Source organism: Equus asinus, chromosome 10, assembly GCF_041296235.1.
Source record: "Equus asinus isolate D_3611 breed Donkey chromosome 10, EquAss-T2T_v2, whole genome shotgun sequence".
Lineage (NCBI taxonomy): Eukaryota > Metazoa > Chordata > Mammalia > Perissodactyla > Equidae > Equus > Equus asinus.
The window spans coordinates 68,904,475-68,931,811 of NC_091799.1; the positions used below are offsets into that span (position 1 = coordinate 68,904,475).

Below are 27,337 nucleotides of genomic sequence, written 5' to 3' on the forward strand. Positions count from 1 at the left end.
ACTGAATTTCTGACCCACAGAAACTAGGGTCATAAGTGTTTATTGTTTTAGATCACTAAGTGTTGTGATTTGTTACACAGCAATTGATAACTACAGAGATCTGAGTTTTTTAGTTTCGTATCATTATAACTTCTTCTTTCCCTCTATCTAACCACCAAATATGCTGTAATAAAACTATTTTTAGAAGTCATTCTTCAGACAATACTGGAGAGATCTAATCCTCCACTTCTAAGATCACAGAAAGTATTTTTCTCTTCATATTTGCCTTAAAAAGATTAAAGAGTCACAGTAGATAAACAGCAATTTCACAGAGGGACTCCTAATTGACCAAAGAGGAATGACAGCCAGAGTCATTCTCGCTGTCATATAACCCTGGCTACTGCCTTTTTTTACTAAAAAATGATACAACCCCAAGTAAAGGAAATTTCATCCCAAGTGTTTATCTCCAGTGTTCTTTTTCATTATTTGTCTACTGCACTTAGCTGAGCTTTTAAGAAAGGAGTCTTTCATCTTTGTATGACCAGTGCTTTTTCCAGACCAGTGGAACTCGTCCCAGCCACCTGGAGGAGCAGAAACTAACAAGGCCCCCAGTCAAGGCCAATCCGCAGACACAATGAGATTCTAAGAAAATCATGTTTCCAGGTTAGTCTTCCCAGAAGGAACTGGCCTCAAAAACCAGGTTTGGCTTAAGATCTGTTGAGTTAAATGAAGGATGCAGAAGCAGGAGAACAGCAGTCACAACGAGGGCAAGGCCACATTCTTCCCTCCCAGAGGAAGGTGGCTACGTCACCCACTCACTCCAGCACGTTCTACCCAGGGCTGCAGGCTCTGACATCCACCTCTGCCTGGCCCTACAGCACTAGCCCAGCCTGGCAGAGATTCTGTCACTGCTGGCAACCCAGCCTAGACTTCTCTAAGCAAGATTCCTCAATTCCAGTCTCATCCTCTGATCCTCATGACGCATCCCAAGTCAGGAACATCTATGCTTGTTTCTGAGGCTCGGAGGCCCAGCATATCCTTCAGCTGCTGTTGTCAGTACCTGGCAAGTCAGGGACCTGCCCTTAAGTGCTTAATGCCTCAGTCCTGGCTTCTCTGACTCTAACTAGGGCTTTGCCGCCTACAGCCCAGGGGAAGGGAGGAATTCTAGAAGCCCGTGGGCAAGGCCGATCCCATACATCTCAAGGACCAGAGCTCTAGGTCACACTAGATCTTGTAGAAGAATCTCTTCACCTTTTCCTCACTATTCTGTGTTCTCTCTTTTTTAGTTTGTCTCATTCTTTACTCAAATACATAGGTCAGAGACAGCCCCCTGTTCTCCTTATGGGGTGAAATGTTGAGATAACAGAGTTCTTTGCAAAGAATCTAACCTACAAGGTCATAGATTACAACTGCATTTATGTGTATACACACACACGTGTACACATATGTACATGCATATATATCTATATATTTACATATGTGTGGGTGTGTGTAAATGCACGGAGGAGGTAAGTTTAAAGAAGAAAATTAGTGTCGCTCTCAATGCTCTGGGCCTTGTTTGATCTCAACTGTAAAGTGAGAATAAAACAGTCCATATCTCAGAGGGCTGATTTAAGAATTCATTGAGATGTCTACAAACACAAGGCCCGGCATATACTGGTTGCAGAGTAAACAGGATCGTATCGTATTATTATTGTTAAAATAAAGCCACCACCTCTCCTCTCACACCCTCTCTGTCACAGGAAGGAATTTTTCTCAGTGTGCTGGACGAACAAGCTGGCCAGACTGCCCCAACCACCTCTCCAGGATGACGGATTTAAAATGGAACAGATTCACATACTTTGTCTCAGCAACGATAACATCTAATGCTCTATCACCCTCAAATGCCCTGGCACTGTTCTTAGGACTTTATACCAGCTCATGTAATCCTCACTTGAATCCTATGAAGACATTTTATTATCATCCCAATTTGGAGGGAGGAGACTGGAGATTAGGTTCCAACGTATGAATTTGGCAGGAACATAAACATTCAGTCCATTGCATAAGGATCCTCATTCATAAAGTATAGTAATTTCATATGTTTTAATCTAAGTAATGTCTCAGGTTGGGTTTTATAGAAGCAGATGCTGAGACAGAGTCTGAGGTGCAAGATGTTTATCAGGGATCAACACCTGTAAGGAGATGGAACAGCGTTGGGCAGAGGGACAAGTCAAATGGGGATGCAGGCTCAAGAGAGCCTGGGCCAACCCACTCAGGAGCTCCGGAGCAAGTATTTATGATCAGGTTGGACAAAAAGACAGGCCCTTCATACACACCTTTCCCAGCTACCAGACAGGTTGTTCATGGAAGGGCAAGGAGGCTCTTTGCAGCTGCAGCAGATCCTGTAGAAGCAGATAACCGGAGATGGTCTGCTCTCACGTTCCCTGCAGCTGGGCAGCAAGGCCTACCCTGAAAGGGGATCTGGCTGGTGCTTCTCCATGTCGACCACATATGGCATTTTCAAAATTATGTTCTAGGGGCCAGCCTTCTGCAAGATGTATTGGCAGTATCCCGAATTTATTTGTCCATTCATGTGCCCCTATCGTGCAAGTCAGACCACATTCATGTGCATATTAAAGTCTCTGAGAGGTAATCTTGCAGTAATCAAACCTGTTTGACGTTATTTAACTCATTGTTTGCCACTCATTTAAGCATAGAATGCCTTTGGGGAAGTTAATGACATTTCTTGGAACACCAAAAGAACAATGCCATCCAGCACAATGGACTTAGGAAGCATCTAGACTTTTTTGGAAAGAAATCTCAATTCTTTCTGATGATGGGAACAAGCCCCTAGTTTGGAAGAAAGTCAAAACTTTCTTTTACATATTCTCTAAACCTTTAAAGAGAAGCGTGGCCTATATTTTCTCCCATCTTAATTGCTTTTTAGTAAAGTGGTAGTAAAATAAAACAAGTTGGTTAACAACCCCTTTCTATAATTAATCATCATAATCATAGCTACTGCCTGAAACTTGGAGTTCAGAAAGAAAGGCCCTATGAAGATAAGCCAGAGGTTCAATAGAGGTGCCCAAACCCACACAAATGAGCCATTTCCACGCAGAATATTCACATGCACGCATGATACCCACTGATTTTAGCATGAGGATTAGAGGGAAGTTGATGACTAGGAGACCATTTACTCAGCTTGCTGCAAGTTGATTTCTTTTGTGCCTCTGATCTATATTTGGAGAGTACTAAAAGCAGCGAAGAACAGGAGTCAACAGAAAGAGAAAGAGATTTTATAACTTTCATTTAGTGAAGTTGCTAAAGACATGTTAGTTTTCTGGTTGTAACAGGAATCTTCCAGGCCTCCTCTAGTCAAGCCACATCCCTATGCTGTCAAGCTTGCCTTTCTTCCCATTTCTCTGGCTCATCAGCCCCTACCCACCCCTACAGAACTTGAGTCTTGAGCAAACCCAGTACCCCTTGGGCTCTCCCAGAAATAACGTTGGAGACATGGGCAGCGGTGGGCAGGTTTCCTTCTAATGTCATTATCAGACTCTCCTATTGGTGTTTGCTGCTTTTAGCTACTTCAGGGAGGCCGCCCCCCGAGAGCGCTCCTGGGTTCCCAAAGCTGCAGATCTCTCCACGTGCTGAAGGGGACATGTGGCTTCTGGCCCTTATCTCTCCCCAGACACTGCACAAAGCACAGCTCAGAAATAGAGAAAACATCTCTCCAGCTGTGTCACAGTTGACCCTCTGAAGCTGGAGACGGCACCGCTTTGTACCCTGAGTCTCAAAACCCCTAGTATCAACAACTCCTTCCACTGCCACTTACCACCCAAAACACAGGACTCAGACCTTGTCCCTGATGTCGGCCTGGGAAACAGGGAAATGAAGAAGGTCATAATCTTGACCCTCCACCCTCTTTTCCCCACAGAGAAACTTCTTCTTGCCCTTTCTTTCTCCATGCAAATCACCCATTAATTTGAGGCTATGAGATCCGCCGAAGCCCAAACAGAAGCATAGTGGAGAAATGGTACCCCTGCCCAAGTGGTTCAAAAAGAGTTTTTTCTACCATATGATCCAGCAATCCCTCTTCTGGGTGTATGCCCAAAAGGAAATGAAGTCTGTGGCTCATCTGCGCTCCCATGTTTGTTGCAGCATTATTCACAGAAGCCAAGATAGGGGAACATTCTAAGTGTCTGTTGATGGATGCATGGGTAAAGACATTGTGGTATGTATACACAATGAAATGTTATTCAGCCTTAGAAAAGGAGATCCTGTGATTTGCAACAACACGGAGGACATTATGCTAAGTGAAATAAGCCAGACATAGAAAGGAAAAAGCTGCATGACCTCACTTATATGTGGAATCTAAAACGGTTAAATATACAGAAGCAGGGAGTAGAATGGTGGTTACCAGGGGAGGCGAAGTGGGGGAAATGGGATGTTGGTCAAAGGCACAAAGTTACGGTTATGTAGGATGAATACATCTAGAGATCCAATAGTCACTATAGTTTAATAATACTGTACTGAATACTGGAAATTTGCTAAGAGTAGATTCAGGCCCTCTCACCACATACACACACCACAAATCGGTAACTCTGTGAGGAGATGCTGTGTTAATTAGCTTGACAGGACATTTCACTATGACACTTCGTTATGTGTAAGTATATCAAATCACTATGGTATACACCTTAAATATAAGCAATTTTTATTTTTTAAAAAAGAGTTTCCTCTCAATGGGAAGGAAAAATTAAACGTTTTTTCTTTCCAAAGACTCAAAAAAGTTGTTTCCGAAGTGATTGGGAGAAAGGGTGAATCTTCCATGGGCCTGTGAGCCCAATTTTTCTGTCGATGCCATCCTGCTGCAGTCTGTCGATGAAGAACTGGAAATTCAGGGCATGAGGGGCCAAGTGCTTCCTGTGGAGAGGACTACAAACCCGTGCATGGTGACAGCAGCTCAGGATTCCATGAGCGGATCTTCCTCCAGATCAAGTTAACCGTGAGAAGCAGTGGGAGAAGAGAGTGGGAAAAACACATTTAATTTTCAAAGCTTCCAAAGATTAACGTGTTACGTATCTTTAAACTGCACATTAGAAAAGGATCTCTGTTCACGCCTCTCGGAAAGAAGACAGTAAGTAACGTTGACGGTGCCCAACATGGAACTCAGCTGATGACAATTCCCTCCACTGCTGAAGGTCTCCTGCTTCTGTCTGAGGGCCTTTTCTTGTGCACAGGGCTGGCTGGAGGTGCAAGGGAGCTGACACCTGGGATCCACCTTCAACCAAAGAGGGCAGAAGTTTGTAGATAAATACCCTAACTTCCTTGTCTCCCGGTGGCACAATTCTGAGGGATGTTCTCCGAAGTTTCTCAGAGGACCCACAGTGGGATTAGACCCCAGGTGCCCACAGCAGGAACCTGCTCATTAATGCAAACTTTCCGGGGTTTTGTTTTCTCTGTCTCATTTGCCTACTCCCTCACCATGTCTCCTGGAGTCACCTCTGAAATGAATACCCTCCATCCAAATCTTTATTTTAGGGTCTGCTTCTGGGGGATCCCAAAGATAGAAACCATCTACAAAAATCTGGAGTCTTCTTTCAGAAGTTTTACATGCAATCCTGCAGACCTCCTGTGGTGTCGGCCTCTGAAAGTTTTTAATAGAATCAGCATTAGATTTACAAACAGCTGGAAAAATTCCTGTCTTTACTCCAGGGCCTTCACAGACCAGGAGGAAATAGGCGGATTGGCTAGCTACGAATGGCCTGCCACTGATAGTAGTGGGAAAAGATAGGCTGCGAAAGCACCTCCAAAGAGAGGGAGGTGGTTACATGCAATTTGGTTAGGCACTAGTCCCTGGAGGGGGCTTCTCCTAGTTCTTAGGGGTGGCTCCAACTCAGCTAATGTCTTATAGTTCATGGGCAATTGCTTAACATCATTGGAAGGTATGGAAAAAAGCATTAAGCATGTATTAAAAGGAGAGGGATGCAAGCTTTTGCAATCCTGTTGCGGAAGGCTGCAGAGGAAGGAGCAATAGAAAGGGGTCTGACAAACCAGGCCATGTGGGAGCCAACATGGAGATGCCACCACGGGTGCTATGGGCTCTCACTCTGCCTGAGAGAACAGGCTGTGAGTTCTCACTGTTACCAAGACTAATTCTGTGGAACTGAGAGAGGAAGGCCCCTCTGGAGTCAAAAGCCCACTGGAAAAAGACGTAGGGGTCATAAATTTCCCACCGGAACTGTGAAGATGGGCATAAAAATGTCAGCTGTAGGCACTAGGTAAACCACTTTCAGGTTTTGAAGGCAACTGGAGACCAGATCGGGTAGATGCAGAAAAGAGCTGGGAGCTCGGATGGGCAGTGTTGCAACTACACTGCAAGGATGGGCCCTGCTCTGGGCCCAGGGCCCTGAAAGTCTAGAGGGGACGACATCCAGTCCTGAAAGGGGAAAGCCCCAAGATTTGGTGCAGTAGACCCGGCCATACTTACCTTTTAACTGCCATTGAGAGGAATACCAATATGTGGGAAAAGTAATGATGCTGCCCCCAGTGATTCAGAAGCTAAAGTCTTCTCAGGGGTGAAGCATACCAGGTGGGGCCGATACACAGCCGCCTGCTAAATTTTAAATAAGTTGCTGAAATAGACCCCTGTTGTTTTTTCTTCCTCACGAGCCATGAGGGCCCTGAGTGTGCCAAATGTCTGCAGTTTGCCCCTCCATCCTGCTCGAGGCCATGAGGCTGAGCAGTAGGGATTACCTCAGCAGGCTTCCAGGCTCTCTGGCTTGCGTTCGGGTTCAGGCGACAGCAGGCCCCAGCATGAGATCAGAGAGAGAAGGGAGGAAGACTGGAGTGTTAGTTTCCCTGCTCCCCCTCTGCAAGGTCACCCCAGGCTCACTGTGGACCACACCGAAGATCAGTGCTTCTCCAAAGGGGGTCTGCTCGAGAGGACTCCCTCCTTCCAGGTCCGAATCACCTCTCCCTCCCCTCTCCTCCTTAGTCCTGGGGAGGTGACTCTGTTGCTTTCAACCCTGGGCTTCTGTGCTGGCGTTGTGCTTCCCCCATATCCCACCCACGCCTTTATATTTGGTCCTTTTGTAAATAAACCCTCTTTGAGTTATCCTAATTTGAATATAGCATCTGCTTCCTGTTGGGGCCCTGGCTGCTACAAAGACTGAGAGGGAGGCAATGAGCCAGCAAGGGTGGCCACAGTGATAGGAGCAGGGTAGAGAGAAGTGTTACCTTGTCAACACCCAGGCTCCTCACAGACCTTAGAAAGAGCTGACAGACCACTCCAGGTCAGGGCCAAAGCAACAACATGGGACAGGGCACAAAGCAGCAGCTCTGAAAAGGCTTTTCCCTCCAGCCCTGTAGATGTGGGAGAGCCAAGAGTAATGGCTAAACCTGAGGATGAACAGGGTGGGCCTGGAGATGAGAATGGAGGAGTCAACCCAGTCATGCAGCCAGCAGTCAACTCCTAATATGCTCATTTGAGCCAACAAAATCATCCTTGTCCTGCCACACCTGCCTCATACATGCATAAACACACACACACACACACACCGGCACCCCCCCCCCCCCCCCCCCCCCCCCCCCCCCCGCCACATACACACCCTGAGGGCTTCCCCAGGATCAGGAGGACCCATGAAGGGCTCAGTGCAGGAAGGGAAGAGGCCTTGGGTGGGGGTCAGCTTGCCATAGAAGAGGCTTTGAAATCCCCTTAGAAGCCAAACTCACTCATGTGGTTCTTAGAGTTCATCAGCTACTGACCATGCAAAGTAAATACCCGTGGAGTCTAGCCCAGGAAAAGCACGGTGCCCCAGCTATGGACTATTCATCTATATGTTCTCCGAGACCCATGGGGAGGGGACGATATATTGTAGAGACAATAAAGGGTTGACTGGTGAGAAAAGTACAGCAGGGGAGGGAAGGCTGAATTGAGGCCGCCTGTGAGGGCTATCGATCCACTCCCCAAGTGTACATTTGCATGAGTGGATTAGCACAAAGGGGAGGGAAGGACGTTTTATGGTGCAGGGACCAATGGAGGAGAGACAGGACAGTGGTGGGTTCAGTCTGGCAGCGGGTGCCCAGCCCAGGGTCACAGACCAGGTCTGAATTCCACAGAGAGAGCAGCATTCAGTCCACTTCTGGTCCAATAAGGACTGAAGGGCATGGTTTACCATTTAGGATCTGGAAGCTCTAGCAGCTTGAGACTCAGTGTCCCAGGCAAGGCAGCAGGCTCCAGGAGGTGACGTATGACAAATGAGTAAAACATGACCCACCCAAGGGGCCCAGCAGGCAGAGGGTAATTGGTGAACTAATGAGACACCGCCTAGGGTTCCCTGGGAAGGCGTGGTAAAGAGGGGCTCTGTAGGGGATAAAGTCTCCCCCTAGTGAGCAGGTAAGAGGCATGAGCTAACAAATATTGGCTATAAATGCTAACCAAACCTGTTCCATAGGCTGATGGTACACAGAAGCACCATATGAGAAAGGGGTGGCTTTGCTTAAGTGATTCAATTGACATGGGTAGAAGTAGTTGGGAGAGAGAAATACATAATCATAACTCAAGTCTTTTCTAATGGTATTTAAAGTGAGTGAGGCCTAGGGAAAGCCCTTTTAACTGGCTGCCTAGAGGGCACCAGCCTTCCTAGGACTCTAATTAAGAGAAGCTCATTGATGGACCAGCCAGTGGCACAGCAGTTAAGTTTGCACGTTCTGCTTCAGTACCCCAGGGTTTGCCAGTTCGGATCCTGGGTGTGGACCTAGCACTGCTTATCAAGCCATGCTGTGGCAGGCGTCCCACATATAAAATAGAGGAAGGTGGGTATGGATGTTAGCTCAGGGCCAGTCTTCCTCACGAAAAACAGGAGGATTGGCAGCAGGTGTTAGCTCAGGGCTAATCTTCCTCAAAAAGAAAAAGGAGAGAGAAGCTCACTGAGAGCTTCCAGTAGCGTGGCTCCAGCTTCCAGGCAGCAAGCTCCCACTTACACTGACAGTGAAAATTGAGTAGCCCACCCACTCGCTCTCCCGTCATTGCTGTAAACGAAAGGTAATTTTTCTAAAACTTCCCTGCCAGTTTCTACCAAGCACACAGAAAATAGAGCTGACCTCCAGATCAGAAGTTTACCACTGTCCTGCTTTTTACTGTGTCTTGTGTTGTGGTTTCTATTTCTATTACACTGCTGTTGGAGCTCTGTGAGAGGATGACGTCTTCTGAGTGGCTAAAAATAACATTCTCGTAATAATAATAGCAGCTAACTTCTGAGTGCTTAATATGTACTGCCTTCTACAAAGTTCTCTATCTGCAGCTCTCTTACTTAATCTTAGACCCTATCGCATAAGTACTATGACTGAGCCCATTTTCCAGATTTGGAAACTGAGGCACAGGGAATTTAAATAGCTTGCTTGTTGGTAGGGAGCTGGGATGTGAAGGGTGGAGCCCTAGAGTCCAAGCTCTTGCCCATGGGGCTGCACTGTGGGGGCGGCTGTTTGCTCCCACACCCCCACCCACCTCATAGGAGGTCAGGGACTATGCCTGGAAGGGCCATGATAATGGGGGGAAATGCCAGGCAGTTGGTACATGCATTTCACAGAAACTTTTGGAAATAAAATAAAATAAAATAAGTTGAGAATGCACAAATAAAACCAATTTAATCTAGTAAGGGCTGGTTTGAAATCTTTAAGAAGAACCCTCAGCCTGTGCCCCAGCAGCTGCAGCTCCTGAACTAGCACGGGTGACCCAGGAGAAGAAAAGCCCACTGGAGCAGATGCCATCTAGAACTTGTCACTTCCACTCTAAATACATTTAACTGTCGTTTCTTTGGTTTTGTCTTGAACAAAATGTATTTACATCTTAGAGTCTAGCACGCAATGTGAACTACGAAACAAGTAATTGAAACCAGTGGTGGTCAATGTAGACAAATATCAGACAATTATGTTGTACACCTGAAACTAGTAGAATGTTTTATGTCAATTATATCTCAATTTTTGGAAAATCAGTTGTGATCAGTTAAGTAAGGGAAACCATAAAAAAAAGTCTTGTGGGAGCTGGCCCCATGGCTTAGTGGTTAAGTTTGGCACACTCTGCTTCAGTGGCTTGGGTTCACAGGTTTAGATCTTGGCAGGGCCCTACACCACTCATCAGCCATGCTGTGGCGGTGACCTACATATAAAATAGAGGAAGATTGGCACAGATGTTAGTGCAGGGGTAATCTTCCTCAAGCAAAAAAAGAGGGAGATTGGCAACAGATGTTAGCTCAGGGCAAATCTTCCTCAGAAAAAAAAAAGGGCATGTGAAAATACTTAAGACTGTGGTATGGCCAAAAATATGCTCTGAGGTGTAGTGAACAAAACCAAAACTTAGTTTAAACTAGTTTTTCTTCAATTCTCTTTTCCTGAATTTGAGATAAAAATAGTAAAAGGAATAAGAATTTAATAATAGACATTTTGTGCAGAGAAAAATCTAAATTTATATCAAATCATTATTATTAGGGGTAAAACATGCCTCCAGGGCAACAATATTGTTTTCTCAGAATTAAATGAAAAACTGAAACTATCTCTTTCTTCCAACTGTGGCAGAAGAGAAAAAGGAGAGTGACTTGATGTTAAAGTCCCATATCATATTTCTGAAGTCAAATCACAACTTCTCAGCTTTCATTCTTTGATCTCCTAGGCTCCACTTCCCCCTAACCATCCTGTCATCCCTTCTGCCTTGTATGCCCTCCCGCTCCTGAAAGGGAGCAGGGAATTTGTGCAGATTTATTTCTATCTCATTCATATTAAATAGTGAGCCAAGAAGTTGTACAGTAAATGATTTATAAAGAAAGAGCTAGATCCATTTAATAAAGAATCAGTTTATGACCTGAAAAAAAGAAAAAGAACCAGAGACCATATTAATGGCATATCTAACCATAAATCTTACTTAGTATCTTATATACTCTGATTATTGTATAACCTAGCAAATGTGGATGGCATCTGGACCAGTAAGAAAAGTCATATAGTTTTGCCTGATTATTTACATAGGTGCACCAAGGATATTAATTTATGAGAGAAGGCTTCTTAAGCTTGCTTTCCTGAAAGTTATAAGGAATCTCTGATGAGCTTTTAAAAGTCTTTAATATTTGCTGTCCTGAGCTTAGCCTCTTAGCCAAGCTGAAAAATTTCTCTCCTCCACATTTCACTGGTAGTATCTATAAATATGGACAAATCCCTCTGTTCCTCTGTTCTTGAGGTCCCCGGAATACCACAACCTTCCTGGCCTGCCCAGAAGTGACTGTCTTACTCACTTGTAGGGCTAAAACCTGTAAGCCAGGTACCAAGCCAGTTTTCTGGGATTCTTCCTTGAAAGTGTCTGGTCATATCTGATTAAGTTGACATCTTTCCCGAATATGACATTTCAAGCAAGGTGTAATCAATTTTTCCAGTTATAACCTGGTAAAAGTAGGACAGATTCTTATTGAACCTTTGTAAGTAACTATATAGCTGTGAAAACTAAGAACACTCAATAACGGTTTTTGAATTCAAGAAATAAGGGATGGGGAGGTCAGTGAGAAAAATATATCACTTAAAATGTTTTATTTCAGTTTATAAAAGCAAAGTCTACTAAATTGTTATGGGGTATAGATAGCTTAAGAAGAAATGGTTTCCTTTTACATCCAGAAAATATAGCATTAAAACAGCATCAACAATATTCCAGACTTATAACTGCAATCATGCCTCATCAGTTCATTCAGTCCCATGTAATCAATTCTTGTTCTGTGTCTCTTGAGTTAGCAGTTTTCTGAAGCCATCTGCTTCTCAACCAAAGTGTTCTGGAAATCCTGACTTAGTCTCCAGGGATAGACTAAAATTTACCTAAGCAGTGCCAATAGAAGAGTTTATTTGAAGTGTCATTAGTTTAAAGACCTGGTGTAGTCCTTTTCTATGGGGTTCTGAGACACTCATGTTTGAAGATACAAACTCTGGCCTGTAGCTAATTGCAGAAACTTCAGGAAAGCACTAGAGAAAAAAAAAAACTATTTGTAGATAATAAAGCCTTACAACAGCTGTGGTAAATGGATTACTGATAGTTTTCAAACTGAATGTTCTGATGAGAGTTTATAACTAGAATATTGCAACTGACAAGGAAACTTGGTTGTTTCTGTGGCATATAAGACAAAGATAAAGCCATTTCAAGAAAGTTTTAGACAAAAATGTCTATAGGGACAATGATTAAGCAATTTTCAAAGTCAGTATATGTTTTATCTGATTCATAAAAATGGATGAACATCATTTTTACACATAATAATCTTGAGACATGTTGCCTATATACCAAGGAGATACCAAGCATTTTCTAAGACTATACCATGAATATATCAAGAACATCAAGGAAAGAGAGTCAGTTAATCTGGAGTAAGTCCTAAACGTCTATATTTTAATAAAACTTCAGAGGTAAGTCTAATATGTATCTCCAATTAAAACCACTAGCCAAGAGAATGCTAGATTCAAATTAGAGAAGTAAGGTTGTGGCCAAGGTTTAAATAATAAATAAAATTATGACTGATACCGCTACAGCTGTTGACTAACATCATCAGACGAAGACCCACCCCAACTCTGATAAATATGGGAAAGTTCATCAGAACTATTTCATATTATTGCTTTGTTTTCCTTCAGGTTCAAATGTATTATTGAAAATAAGGGCATTGATGGGGCTGGCCCCGTGGCCTAATGGTTAAGTTCACTGCACGCTCCGCTTTGGTGGCTCAAGATCATGGGTTCAGATCCCAGGCATGGATCTATGCTACTCGCAGCCATGCTGTGGCAGCAACCCACATATAAAGTGGAGGAGGATTGGTGCAGCTGCTAGCCCAGGGCTAATCTTCCTCAAGCAAAAAAAAAAGAAAGAAAGAAAGAAAGAAAATAAGGGCATTGACATATCTTTACTGACTTCCTATAAAGTATAAAATTTTATGTCTTATATTTTACCTATGCAAATTTAACAGATTTAACCTATGGTTAAAAAGAAAAGCATGATCTTTTCACTATAGAGATGAATGAATAATAAAATTAAAAAGCCAGTTACTCTGGAATTGCTTGTATTTGCTTAATAATAAAAACAAAATCCTTGGGGCCAGCCCCATGGCCAAGTGGTTAAATTCGTGTGCTCCGATTCAGCAGCCCAGGGTTTCGCCAGTTCAAATCCTGGGTGCAGACATGGCACCACTCATTAGGCCATGCTAGGGCGGTGTCCCACCTGCCACAACTGGAGGGACCCCCCAGCTGAAATGTGCAACTGTGTGCTGGGTGGATTTGGGGAGAAAAAGCAGAAAAAAAAGGAAAAGATTGGCAACAGTTGTTAGCTCAGGTGTCAATCTTTAAAAAATAAATAAAAACAAAATCCAATATATGTTTCATTAATATGTTGGAAAATATATACAAAGTAAACCTTCAACACACAAAAAAGTGAGCTCTGCCACTAGAGGGCACCATAAACAGCTTGCGGAACAAACCCGGTACCTGCGTCTTCCCCTACAGAGAGGGGCTGCAGCTTTTGTCGTGTAGAATCGTAAACCCTTAATAACAAAAGTGAGAAGGTACACCTTTCTGAGACTCGTGAATTTGAACCCTCAGATCTTGTTGCCACACCAGCTTCATGGATACTATTTAGGGGGTTCCTGCGGGGGGTGGAGGTGCTGAGAGTAACATTAGAAAGCTCTTGTTCAACATCAAACTAGACCCTTCACCTCAGGCTTCACTTACTTTAAAAGCTTTTCAGATATTTTATTATACAACGTCAAATTAAAGCACATACACATCTATGTACTCATCCCAAGTTTTAATAAGGAGATATATGTATTTGCGTCAGGTATTTTCAAGGAACAAAAAACAGTACAGATAGAGTTGAAGCCTTTTTGAACTCTCTTCCAGTTCCATTTGCTTCCCTCCCTCCCTGTGTTTAACATAATCTTGAGACATAATTTATTATTTCAGAATAAACCACTATTCTGAAATCGATGTGTCCATTCTACCCTAGGCTTAATACTTATATTACATATAAGAAGTACCGTTCGTATTATATTCTGTTGTTGTGTTCCAAGGGACACTATTCCTTCCTTCCACTTGGATTATTTTCTTTATTCTTGTGGCTGGGTTGGAAACATGTGTTTTCTTCCTATTCTTTTAGTACTGCATTTTCAGGCCAGTGTACATGTTACATTTAAGGACCTTAGAATCTTAAATCTGATTCTCCCAACTCCCGTTCTTAGCATCATCTATCATATTGTTCTGTTTTACCATCATTGCCCATCACCCATTAATATTTGATCCCATAATTCTGAGTGTTCGTAGTGGGAGGAACATCTGTCTGCATCAGCTCAGTTTGTCATGCTGCTGGAAATCCACAAATAACCTTCTAATTGGTGTTCCTTCTGATCCATTTAAACCCTGCTACCAGATTAATTTTTGCAAAGCACAGCTTTCTTTCATTCCGCCTCTCTCCCACCTGTGAACACTATGTTACTATCTAGCTCAAGTGCCCACCAACAATGTTTGGAAGCATATAATATGCCCCATCATGTTTTTCTAACTTCTCTCACTGTTTCCATCGCGTAATTTAGAGCATGATCCTTTTTCACTGGCCTGCAACATCTTCTCTGTTCATTTCTGTATCTGTGCTTTTCATTATACCTGTAGGCAATTTTTCTCTTCTTTTCCTCTATCCAAATCCTATCCTTTCCCCTAAATCCACTTAGGGACCCATTTGTGAGAGGTCTTATGCCAACTACTCCATTTCTATCTTTATCTCTTGCCTTATCTCTTGAGGCTGTAAGAGTCTATCACACAATTTAATGTTGATCACATGCTCTCTGAAGCCCTCTGTATTCCTTAAAGGATTATTCCCTCTTGATTGGAAAATAGGGTTGGTTGTTTACTGGCTCTTTGATTTAGCTGACAGATGCAATAGTATTATTAACTTAAATTCAACTTCAAAACACTTTAGCAATTAAATACAAAGCATTCGTATCCTGTGTGTAGAGAATTTGCTGGGCTAGTTTTATAACTATAAGATTTCTGATTAAATCAGTGCTGTCTCCCTTCCTTGTTATTTCACGTCACTGTTACAGTCATTCAAATATTTAGAGAGAATGTATGTGCAAGTCTCTGTGTTAGACATGATGGAGAAATGCAGAGACATAGGACACAAAAGCGTAGCCACCCACTAGACACCATGCAAAGACATGGTAGCGTCTGGACTGTCTGAGTTCAAATCTCAGTTCTATCGCTCACTGGCTGCGTGACCTTCAAAAGTTCCTCTACATACTTTAGTAACTAATCATGCAAATAGGGCAAATGGCCAACCTTCTGAAGTGGCATTTACTGGGAAACCCTAATGGAGGGAAGAAAACAACTAGGTCTGTGGGTCTCCGGTTACTCATTCTAGGACAGCACACAGCAATCTGGCAGTTCTGGATGGTGGACTTCAGGAGAGGGGCCCTCTACCCTTGGGTTGTGGAGCTTTGAAGCTGCATGATTAGGAAAGCCCAGGCTCCTCTCTGGTGTCATCAGAGGCTGGAATACAACAGCGATGTGGTGGTAGGTCTTGCCTCTAGCCCTATCCTTCCATCTCAGCGTGGGTGGTTGAGGGCGGAACGCCAGTCCTTCTGTCTGCAAGATCAGAGAGCTGGGATACGAGCTACCAGCAGGATCCCTTACCTTAACATTCATGGTTGGGGAAGCACCAGCCACTCCCTGGTAAGAAGAATGGTGTAGAGGGCAAGCCTTGTGTTTGGCTATGGCCCAGGGTTTAAGGCAATCAGTCCTGGTCAGTTTCCACGGACCATTGCAGTAAGCTAGCTCATTTTTTCCATAAAGTCGGCCTGTAGAGGATCGGTCTTAGAGAAGTTACTCTTACCTCTCTCTTCCTTCATCTGTAACACAGGCATAATGATAGTACCTACCCTCACGGGGTTGGTGTGAGTTCAAATGGGTTGCATGTTATATACAGAAAAGAGTGACTGGCATACGCTAAGTGCTCAATAAGCATTAGCCTTTATCATGCATGCATCCAAAATAACACAAATGACTTTGAAGTGATACCATGCTATACATGTTCAGAGTAAGTCCCTAAGTAGAATTTCCAGAAATGATCATCTACATCAATCCATAGTTTGCCTCCTCTCAAATCTGACTGTACAGTGTCTCAGATCTTGTTGCCAGCATCCCTGTCTGGATTCTGCACTCTGCCTTTTCTGTCTGCTTGTTTTGATCCCTGGACTGTAAGGCCTGAGCACTTCTGGCCCCCACTTCTGCCTACGAGCTAACTGGTCTGGATGGCTAAGCACACCTGGCTCCTCCTCACTTGAGGACATCCCAGACCTCCTGGGGACCTCAGCCCCACCGCGGCCCTGCTGCTACTTGCCGTTCCTCACCCCAGGACCTCTCACTCACCCTGGACTGAACTTCACTGAGGGTCTGCCATCTAGTCAAGCTTTATCCTTCATCCTCTCTTCCTCCGACACCCTGTCCTTTACCTTCCCCTCTCTTTCTGAAGGTCATTTTTGACCCTTTGGTCAGGCTTGTCTTAGTCAAGCTGCTATAACAAAATACCATAGATTGGGTGGCTTAAACAACAAACGTATTTCTCACTGTTCTGGAAGCTGGGAGGTCCAAGATCAAGGTGCTGGCAAATCATGTGTCTGGTGAGAGCCCGCATCCTGATTCGCAGATAGCTGCCTTCTTGCTGTGTCCTCGTATGGCAGAAAGAGAGATTATCCATCTCATGCTTCTTCTCATAAGGGCACTCATCCCATCATGAGGGCTCCACCCTCAGGATCTAACTACCTCCCAAAGGCCCCACGTCCAAATATCATCACATTGAGGATTAGGGCCACAACATATGAATTTGCAGGGGCAGGGGGACACACAAACATTCAGTTGATAGCAAGGCTCTACCCCCTGATATAACTTCTATTCTTACTTTTTCTAGCCTCTCTGTCTTGTCACTTCTCATAGCATTTCTTTTGTGAGTGATAGAACCAAATCATAACATATTTTGTAGAATAATATGAGGCACACAGTAGGTGCTCAAGAATTAATAAGATAAAACCCTTGCTATCAGGGAACTCACGGCTTGCAAGAGAGACAAAATATAACAATGTGATAAGTTTCTTTTTAACAGAAGTGTGCATAGGGCAGTCGGGAAATATGATTATCACTGAGAAAGGGTGAATGGGTCAGAATTCAATTTTTGGCATTTACCATGTGCCAACTACTGAGTTTAGGAAAAGGGAGAAAGGACTATTTCTTTAGTTGAAACAGAATTAAAGCCTGATGCACAGAGCTGGTGGCAATGAAGATGGAAATCCTATAAGCTTGTTTCCATATTTGCTTCATGTATGTATTCTATATACTTGTCTTTCTATCTTTCTTGCTGAACCATTTCAAAATAAATGAGACATCATGACATTTCATCCCTTAATACTTCAACAAGTATTTTTCAAAAATAAATAAAACCTAAGGACATTCTCTTATGTAACCACAATACCATTATCATACCTAACAGTCAACAAGAATTCTCTAATCTACTCCACTACCCAACTGTGTTTTATTGTCCCTTTGCTCCCCACCTTTAGATGTATTATCTGTCTTCTCTGCTGCACTCTGAGCCCCAAGAGGCTAACTAATACAGTCTGCCTTAGACAGGCGTCCAATTGGATTCAGCCAATGGGAGGTACCCACAGGCATCAGAAGCCATCAGGGAGCACCAGGAAAGGATGAGAACAGAAGGAGAGAGGCTGGGATACTTTTTCTCTGCTCCTCCCTTCCAGGTTGCTGGTCTAGCATTGGGTACACATGACTGAGCTCTCATAACTGCCCCCATGCCTGCTCCATCAGGGCCATGTGTGGTGAGGGCTTCCCTACTAATCCTGGGTACCTCAGCATCCCCTGTTGGTGTCTCTAGCCCTGACCACACCTCTCCATAGTCTCTTCATTAAATACTTCATGATTGAGTTCTTTTGAGTTTTTCATCTGTTTCCTGCAATGACCCTGCCTGATATTTGAACAATCCATATTCCAATGTTCACCATTGGCCCAATGTGTTTCTGAAGCTTTTTCAAAAAACCAAAATCTGGTCAAGGATCCTGCATTGGACTTGGTTCTTCCTCCTTAGTCTTTTAATCTAGCAACTCCTCTTTTTTTTCTTGCCATTGACTTTTTTTTTAAGAGACCAGACCAACTGTCTTATAGAAGTCCCACATTCTGAATGTACCCAATTGTTTCCTCAGAATGTCACTTAATTTGTTCTTCTCTGCTTTGTATTTCCTTTAGCTTGAATCTAATCAAACCTTCAGATCCAGCTTCCATTTTAAACATTGTTGGTCAGAATACAGGTGATGACATATAATTTCTTAGACATTATCTCTGAGTCATACAACACCATTAACAGTGGGATAATTGAATGGTAAGTTAGGTTACCAAGTGATAATAGCTTTATTTCTCTATTGCAAACTTGCTAATAGCAAGTAACCTGTGGGGATGATACTTTGGTACCATGTGAATATCTAGTTCTCTGTCAACTCATCAGTTCTGCTAATAGTGTTAGCACTCCTCATTGATTCTTGCCTGGAGCAATTATTTCATGATGTCTTCCAAACTGATTATTTTCTATTTCTATCATTACTTCTAAATTTACTAGCTAGTGTTCTGTAAATAAGAGCTTTAATGACAGAGACTATTTCTTTTTCCTGTCTACAGTTACTACAGTAAAAGCAGGATAAATCCCAAGGTTTTTTTCCCTTTAATTCCTTACTCTGAAACTAGGTAATCAATGTAATGCTATTCCTAGCATAAACCCTCTATGCTGTGTTTCATTAACAAAGTCTTGGAATTCTGTGCAATTAAGCTGGAACTGGTTATCAGGGAAATTGAATGCTGCACCTTCTGCTACACAATATATTCAGCTCCATCTGCCTTCTGACCTTTGATTATTGCTGCAGAGGTGTCCTGACCAGCTCTGGTCACCCATACAGTTCTCACACGCATAGACACAGACCTCAGGTAGCATAAACCATAGGAACAAAAACTATGATCAGTAGCTGGCAGTTACACCACAATTAGATTGCACGCCTCACAGGAGCACTCAAAATGCATTCAAATGGGGTATCTCTTTTCTGTTTCAGCTGTTAGTTTCATCAATCTTTAATTTCCAAGATCTTGCAGCTTTGCTCCATTATCACACGGCTTTCACTGAAATAAGCCATTTTACTCCTGCAAGTGCTTCTGCCTGGAAGAACTAATGGATTTTTAAAAGCTGGGTGGTGAGACTCCTGGGTTTTGTTTGGATTTTTATAAGCAGTATTTGGGGGCTGGCCTTTTGTTATCCTTAAGGACAGCTTTGGAGGTCTCTGTCACTCTCTGCGTATTGTCACAGGTATTTGCTGCACGTAGCAGCAGCTGTCAACCAAGCTTCCTGTTGTGACTCCTTACTGCTATTCATCTGTATGGCCCTGGGCTCTTCTCTGCAGCCCTCAACTCTTAATAGCTGTTCTTCAATTAGAAACACCAAAGCAGAGGGAGAGAACCAGTCTGAAAAAGAAAAAAGCTTTCATGACCATCATCAGTTAATAAGTCCTTCTCCAATAAGACTAACAGTAATCAGCTGAAATTCTAACATCCCTGTGGTCATCACAAATTAAGACTCCCTCAATAGTTGATGAAATCTTTATAGGCACTGAGAAAACATAGAGTGATCCATATATGCCAAAGCGTTTGAGCTGAAGGATAAATTCACAGAATTGTGATATGGTCTGTCTGGTCATTGGCTTCCTTGCTCTCCGATCCGTTCTTTGTCTTTCTCCCATCTGCTCCCTGTTACAGGGGCCACCCCTTGCAAACAGCAATTCCCAGTGTATTCATTCTCTAATTGCTGTATAACAAATTACCACAAACAGTGGCTTAAAATAACACCCAATTATTATCTCATGGTTCTGTAGTTCAGAAGCCTGTTAGAGTTTGGCTGGCTCTCTGCTCAGCATCTCAGAAGGCCCACATCAGGATGGAAGCTGGGCTCTTATATACAGGCTCTGGGGAAGAACTCACTTCCTAGCTCATTCAAGTCATTGGCCCAATTCAGTTCCTTGCAGCTAGAGGACGCAGGTCCCTTTTCCTAGCTGGCTGTCAGTGGGAGGGTAGACCTCGTTCAGTCATTGACTGGGGACTGCCCCAAGAATAGCGCGAGGACCTGAGCTCCAAGTTGAGATGGACCAGGAGGTGGCCATTAGATAATACTCCTTGCCGCTGGGCAATGAGTCCTTTCTTACAAGAGGATCTAGCCAGGGGTTGGCAAACTGCGGCCCGCGGGCCAAGTCTAGGCTGCCACTCATTCCATGTACAGCCCTGCAAGCTAAAGATGGTTTTTACGTTTTTAATGGTTACATTTTAAATGTTTATGTAAGTTGCTACAAAATATCTCGAGTATTTTGTTGCTTAGCCCACAGAGGCTAAAATATTTACTATGTGGCCCTTTCAAGAAAGAATTAGTGGCACCCTAAATTCTATGCAGAATATATTTATTATCTGCTCCCACCTGGCAGGTCAGAAGAGAGGCTTTCGGGTGGGTGAGCGGCTCTGATACTTGGGGAAGGAAGGAGATAGAAGCTGCCCCATGTAGAAACGAACCAAATCCCAGAATCATGATAGCAGGGCAGGCCTAGAAAGTGAGACTGCCATTTAAATCTCCCTGGAACAGAATATGATTTTTTAAGTCTTTGTTAATTTGTTGTAATAAAAATGCTCTGATTTGAAGTTGCACAACATGTGGTTAGAGTAAAGTTGTAGTTGTATTTTTTCATATGTTAATGTGAAGGATTGCAAATGACTACCACAGATACAATGGACAGATTTCTGAAACAAGGACAAAACCAAACAGTTAATGCCCATCAAGCTAAAATAACCTATAAAAAGAAAAATATAGTAATGTTTCAACCAAAAAAAGAACAAATGTTTACTCTTTTAAATGTGTTAATATTCAAAAACAAAAACAAATTTTGAAGCATAACTTCTGAGTTCAAAATTTCATAGTTGGGCATTTTGAGATACTTAGGGTAGTTTCCTAGTATGTCCACCAGTCTGCTTCTCTATCAATTTGGCTAAATTAAGTAAGTGTATTCCTAAGACTCATGTTATCAAAGAAGCAGGAAAAAAAATACATTTTTTACAGGGAAAATGGAGTCAAGACTACTGAGTTTAGATTTAAAATAAGAATATTTTCTCTTGAAGAAATTGCAATGGAAAAGTTTTATAAATATTAGTCCAGTTAGAAAACCTATGTCTAATTGCATCCAGCTCTTGTTCAGGAGTAAAATCCCCTTTAATGACCAAAATGTGATCTTTAAATACCATTCTCCACTAAAAGAAGCTTCTTTTGAGAAACAGTTTATTTCAGATCTACATCAGGACATTTATAAAATGAGTCAAACGTGATTTTGTGCCAGAAAGCAAGGAAACAATAAACTCTAAAGAGGTCACGTCAAAAGTACACAAGAACTAAGCTGAAAAGGCTCCTGTTGGCCAAGTCGGGACAATGTGAGCAGAAAGGAATGACTTCAGTGCTTAAAACATCAATATATAAAAATTCCATAGTTTGCAATGAAATTCATGGAAAGACTCGCTGGTCACCCTCTGAGCCTGTGATGTTACAACTCTTTACTCTCAAAACTGATCGAAGAATCAAGACTTCAACTTTCCTGAGCTGTGTTTCGGCTTATCCCAGAGCTGATAAGGCCAAGTTCGTCACAAAAAGAACTCCAGCTAATAGACACAAAGTTCTGACAAACTTAGAAAATCCCCATTTTTCAATCTCAGTGAAACAATGGATCTAGGAAACGATCTGGGGACTTTATAATAGGGGGATCCAGCTGCCACCTCTTAACACACTGATCAATCTCAGCATCACTAAAATGAGGCCTCAACATTAAACTTTAAGATCTGAGGCAAGAGGAACTATAAAGCCCCATTTATGAAGTATGCTTACCAATAAAATTGAACCTGAACCTAAATCAAGTTTCAAGATCTAACAACCAGTTTATAGGTAATAAATGCGGAGAATAGAGAAACTATTTAAACATCATGAGAAAACAATCAGCCAAATTCAAAATGTGGAATATTCTGTAATATAAAGGACTGGTTTCTCCAATGAATGAATTGTATTAAAAAGGGGTACAGGGTATAGAATAAAAGACATAGTAGATATAACAACCAAAGGCAGTGAACAGGCCTTGTTTGGATCCTGGTTTGAACAAACTAGCTGTTTGAGACTATCAAAAAATTTTAACATGGGGTGGGTATTAGGGGAAATGAAGAAACCACTGTCAGTTTGGTTATGTCTGATCATGACATGGAGATTATATGAGAAGAAAAAAAGCAGTCTTTAGTTAGAAATGCTGCAGCCAGTGTAAACTCCCCTCAAAGACAACGAGGCCTCTCTAGAACAGGAAAGAAATCACACGGGGCTTCAAAATGGGATTTTTGGATCTGAAACAGCACTTGTTTCCATTGATGCAACATAGCTCATCGGTGACCGGCAATTTGGGGAGTGAAGAATGTGATGCACAAGTTATGTTGGTGATGTGTTGGTGAACACATCAATTGAGGCAATCAGGGCAAGTTTTCTTACATTTAGGGAGAAAGTCTTAGAAGTATATGAAGACTTTGGGGAAAAACTGGTATGTCTACACAATGGCCTTCAATGAAGTAGTGGTTCTTGAAGTCACTAAGTTTTCCATAATATTAAACTATCTGGTGAAGCAGTGAGCGCTGATGAAGATGCTTTGAAGATGCATCCCTCTGTATTAAAACCTTGGGTCAGATTACTATCGTTGATGCAAGGGTTCTGTACTGGCAGTGAATGCCCCAAGGTCCTGCACCCCTAGAAGAAGGCTGAGTCTCAGGATGCAAGGCTGCAGGGGACCGTCTGTGATGCAAGGTGCAAACGCTGGGAGAGATTCAGATGTGCTCGTATTTCTGTTTGTACTGTTATTGGTTTTTTAAATTTCTAATTATAAAGTGTTTTAGCACCAATCCCGTTTCTCCCATAAGCCCTATTATTTAGGTCCACTATTTTGCCAACTGTGAGGGTTTTTTAGGAATGCACATGACGTTATAGCAAAAGTAATGTATACCAGAGTTGAAATTTTGACCACTTACTAAAAACCTGATGTTGAACAAACCACTAAATTTCTCTGAATAGCCTGACTTTGATTTCACAAATGGGAAGACCATTAGCTCTAAGGATTGTCAAGGTTGTGTGTGTAAAGCACCTAATATGTCATCTAGCAGATAGGATGCACTGAATAAATAGTGGCTGTTATTATCCAAGGACAAGCTTCGATTGTCTACCGCCCGCCTCTGGGCCAGGGAGCTCAAAAGTAACCAGGCCAACCAGACAGCAGAGATTCTGACATGAGCACTCAGTGATTTATCCTACGGCCTCTTCTCCAGCTCTGCCAAACCACAGAAACATAAGCAGTCTTTCATTGTTCCCTCCTCTGGCCTGCAGGTTAAACCCAAAATGGAGCCACACCCTGAACCATTGTCTTGATTCTTACAGACAAACTCAGCTAAGTTCAGAAAACTCTAAGTTCTTGCTTCTTGCAATGGTAACTCGGGTTATTATCTGTTATGTTGAAAAGCAGTCCTGGGAGCCCACCAGTGGCTTTTTCAGGCATCCCATTGCCAGTCTGTGATAAGCCAGGGCCTGACAAACCTCCCCAGAGGAACCCCAACTTCAGAGACCAGTGGCCAGGGCCTCAGTATCCATCCCGTCACCCCTGTTCCCTCCTCATTGCTTCTGGCTGCAAAAGCTTGATCAAAGACAACCCGGAAGGGAATCCTTCCCACAGCAAATTCTTCTCTTAGAGGAGTCACGTATAAAAGGAACCTGATCAGAAACTCTAAGAGCCCTTTAGTCCCTATCCAATATGGCTGTCCCATATACATTTAATCAGACTTGACGAGAGTTTAAAAACACAGCACTGGGGGGCTGGCCCCGTGGCCAAGTGGTTAAGTTCGCGCGCTCCCCTGCAGGCGGCCCAGTGTTTCATTGGTTCGAATCCTGGGCGCGGACATGGCACTGCTCATCAAACCACGCTGAGGCAGCGTCCCACATGCCATAACTAGAAGGACCCACAACTAAGAATATACAGCTATGTACCAGGGGCCTTTGGGGAGAAAAAGGAAAAAATAAAATCTTTAAAAAAAACACACACACACAGTACTGACCTGATCGTAGAGCTCTGGATTTCTCCTCATGGCAGCTCTCCTAAGATTCAAGAGCAAACTGCTGGGAACAAGGTCCTGTGGCTTCCCCTGTGAGACTTCTCAGATTTATCCCCTGTCTCACCCCTGGTTGCCTAGGAACTGACCAGCCTACTTAATGCGCATCCCTTCCTGCTCAGCCTCTCCTGACCAGGGCATCCCTCAGACTGCATCCAGTACCAGATCCCACTGACGGTCCTTTTCCGGATGATGGCGTAATCAAGAGAAAAGGAGGAAAAGAGAAGTGGGAGCAAAAAGTAGGAGAAAGGAAACAAAGGCAGGAAGGAGGTTCAAGTACTAATAAACGACAAAGAACTTATTCATGCCTGGGGTGTCACATATTGATATCACCATCATATATTTCCTAATATAAAAAATATCTAAAAATCCTCAGGAAAGAATTGCAGGGTAGGGGAGGAGGGAGTGAGGAAAATGGGTGAAGGGGGTCAAAAGGTACAAACTTCCAGTTATGAGATAAAGAATTTCTGGGGATGTAACGTACAGCATGGCGACTACAGTTAACAATACTGTATTGTGTATTTGAAAGTTGCTAAGAGGAAACAATTGCAGGATTATTTCCTAAGAGGATTCACAGTTTTCTTGTGGAAGTTTGGCCCTTAGGGGCTTTTGTTCCCATGAAACAAAATTGCATGAACTGACCGCAGAAAATTCTTGACCAACTAAGAGATCTTTAGGGTTATTTGGGTTTTTATCAACCTGCCTCAGTCTGTTGTTATTTTTCCAAATGCAGTTGATCCTCTAGACATTTAATGTAAACGAAGTGACGTTCAGTGCCGTTTGTGTTGTCTGTGTACAAGTGGCTGTTGCCCACACAGAGCTTTCTTTCCAGACAGTGTAACATCCCCATGGAATGCACTAGCAGAACAGACAGATCTCCAATTGTTTCTCACTAAGTGCTTCCAGCCTTGTATCCTCACAGAGAGTGTCTTGCTTTCAAGAACTCTAAGAACAAGCTCTTGCTTGTTCTAGAAAGGAGGGCTTGAAAACACAGGAATAGCTTGTCTTCCAAAAAGGGAGAAGAAAGACAGACGTCCAGTCGAATGGACCAGTGGGTTCTAGGTACAAGAAGAACGTGAAAAGTGCAGTAACTTGAGGGTGAAAGGCAATTGTGAGATGGAGAAGATGATGAATTGTGATTATTGTGTATGTGCTCTGTGGACAGAGAATGTAAACGGTAGAGCTGGATTATGTAAAAACTCACTGGTTTTCAACATTCTCTACATGAGAAAGGGGCAAAATACAAGATCAAACTTCACACAAGAGCTTAGAAAAATAGACGAAACATAGGTGAATGGAAGTTATGAGTGACACTTTCTATCCTGGATGTCTAGAGCCCATTGTGGTACCTTAAAGATAACTTCACAAAAACTAAACTTTAAAAGAATAGAACTTCCACCAACCTACTAGGCTCCTCTTTCAAAAAACTAAAAGAAATTGGGAAGATTATTACTTAGAGATTTAGATAATTTCCAAGAATATTCATATTCCTAAAATTAAAGCCAGTTTTATGAAAAACTCAGCTGATGTTGTTTCTAAATTAAATCTAAGAAAATTCTCAAGTAGTTGATTTTGTCTACTTAGAATTACCTAAAATAAAAGAAAAGTGTGAACAATATCTATTCGGAATACTGCCAGATTTAAGTTTTCGCTTCTATCAAAAGGATTATACAGAAGGAAAAGGAAGAGACATCTTTGCTCCTTTGTGCATAAAGCACTTGTTCTAAAAATAGAGACATCAACTACCTATCCAAGCAAATTTAAAAATTGCTTTTTTTGTGAGATCTTATGTAAATACAATGACTGCATTGGAGGTGTGTATTAATTATCTACTGCTGTATTAAAAATTACTCCAAAATGTATTAACTTAAAACAACATTCATTATCTCACGTAGTTTCTAGGGTCAGGAATCCAAGAGTGGCTTCGCTGCATAGTACTGATTCATGACATTACAGTCAAGCTGTCTGCTGGGGCTGAGGATTTCTGAAGACTTGCCCGGAACTGGAGAATCCACTTCCAAGTTTATTCATGTGGTTATTGCCTCAGTTACTCATCATTTGGCATTCTCTATAGGGCTGTTCATTACATGGTGGCTGGCTTCCCCTAGAGTGAATGATGAGAGAAAGAGAGAGTGAGAAGGAAGCCACAGTATCTTTTATAACCTGATCTTAGAAATGACATACCATCACTTTTGCCATATCCTATTGGCTGCACAACTGAATCCTGGTACAATGTGGGAGGGGACTCTACAAGGGTGTGAATACCAGGAGGAGACCACCTTGAAGGCGGGCTATCACCATCCACCCTCTGGACCCCAGTGATTCCTGTCCTTCCCACATATAAAATACACTCACCTTATTCTAAGACCTCTGCAATTCTCATCCCATTACAGCATCATCTAAAAGTCCAGGATCATGTCATCTCAATCAGACCCAGGCTCACAGGAGGCTCCTCAGGTATAGCTCTGTCAGTAGAGTTCCTTCAGCACAGTTCATCTCAGCCTAAAGACCTGTGAACTAAAGAGACAGGATATCTGCCCTCCGCACAGCTGCCCTACAATGGCAGAGCAGGCCCAGGATAAACAGCATAGGTTTTACTGTTCACAAAGGGAGGAAATGGGAGGCACACAGGAGGCCCCATAGCAGCTCTGAAATCTAGCCAGGCCAATAGAACTCAGTCCTGTTCCTACCCAGCAGCTACGGTTCTTGGCTACACCTTGTGATCCATCCTCTCTTTTTCACCAAAGATAGTACATGTATGCAGGTGAATACTTTCCCAAACCTGCAGTAGAATAGGGAGGGTGGGGTACAAATCCCTCTTTTCATTTTATACTTTTTCTGTCCCTTTGAGTTCTAGTTGGCAATGTTCCTGCTGATGCAATTCTCTTTAAAATTTTGTGAATCTCCTGTAAATTTTATCAGGAATTTTGTCCATTCCATTAGCCAAAATTCTCATCCACGAATCTCTTTGAGCTAACCCTTTTCTCCATCTTGTGATTCTGCTGAGGAGCAATGCTCTTAAGGCTTCTTAGAAGCCCTATTTTTGATTGAGAAGACCTGTGAGCCACACCCT

General features: G+C 42.7%; 1 long non-coding RNA gene across 1 annotated transcript; it reads right to left on the bottom strand.

The window, feature by feature from the left end:
* Positions 1–7,584: 7,584 nt before the first annotated feature.
* LOC139046413 (uncharacterized) lies at positions 7,585–26,825 on the bottom strand. The gene is made up of 3 exons (XR_011506479.1): positions 26,620–26,825; positions 24,211–26,368; positions 7,585–19,518 (listed from the first exon to the last, which is right to left on the bottom strand). It is a non-coding gene; the product is annotated as an uncharacterized lncRNA (long non-coding RNA).
* Positions 26,826–27,337: the final 512 nt, after the last annotated feature.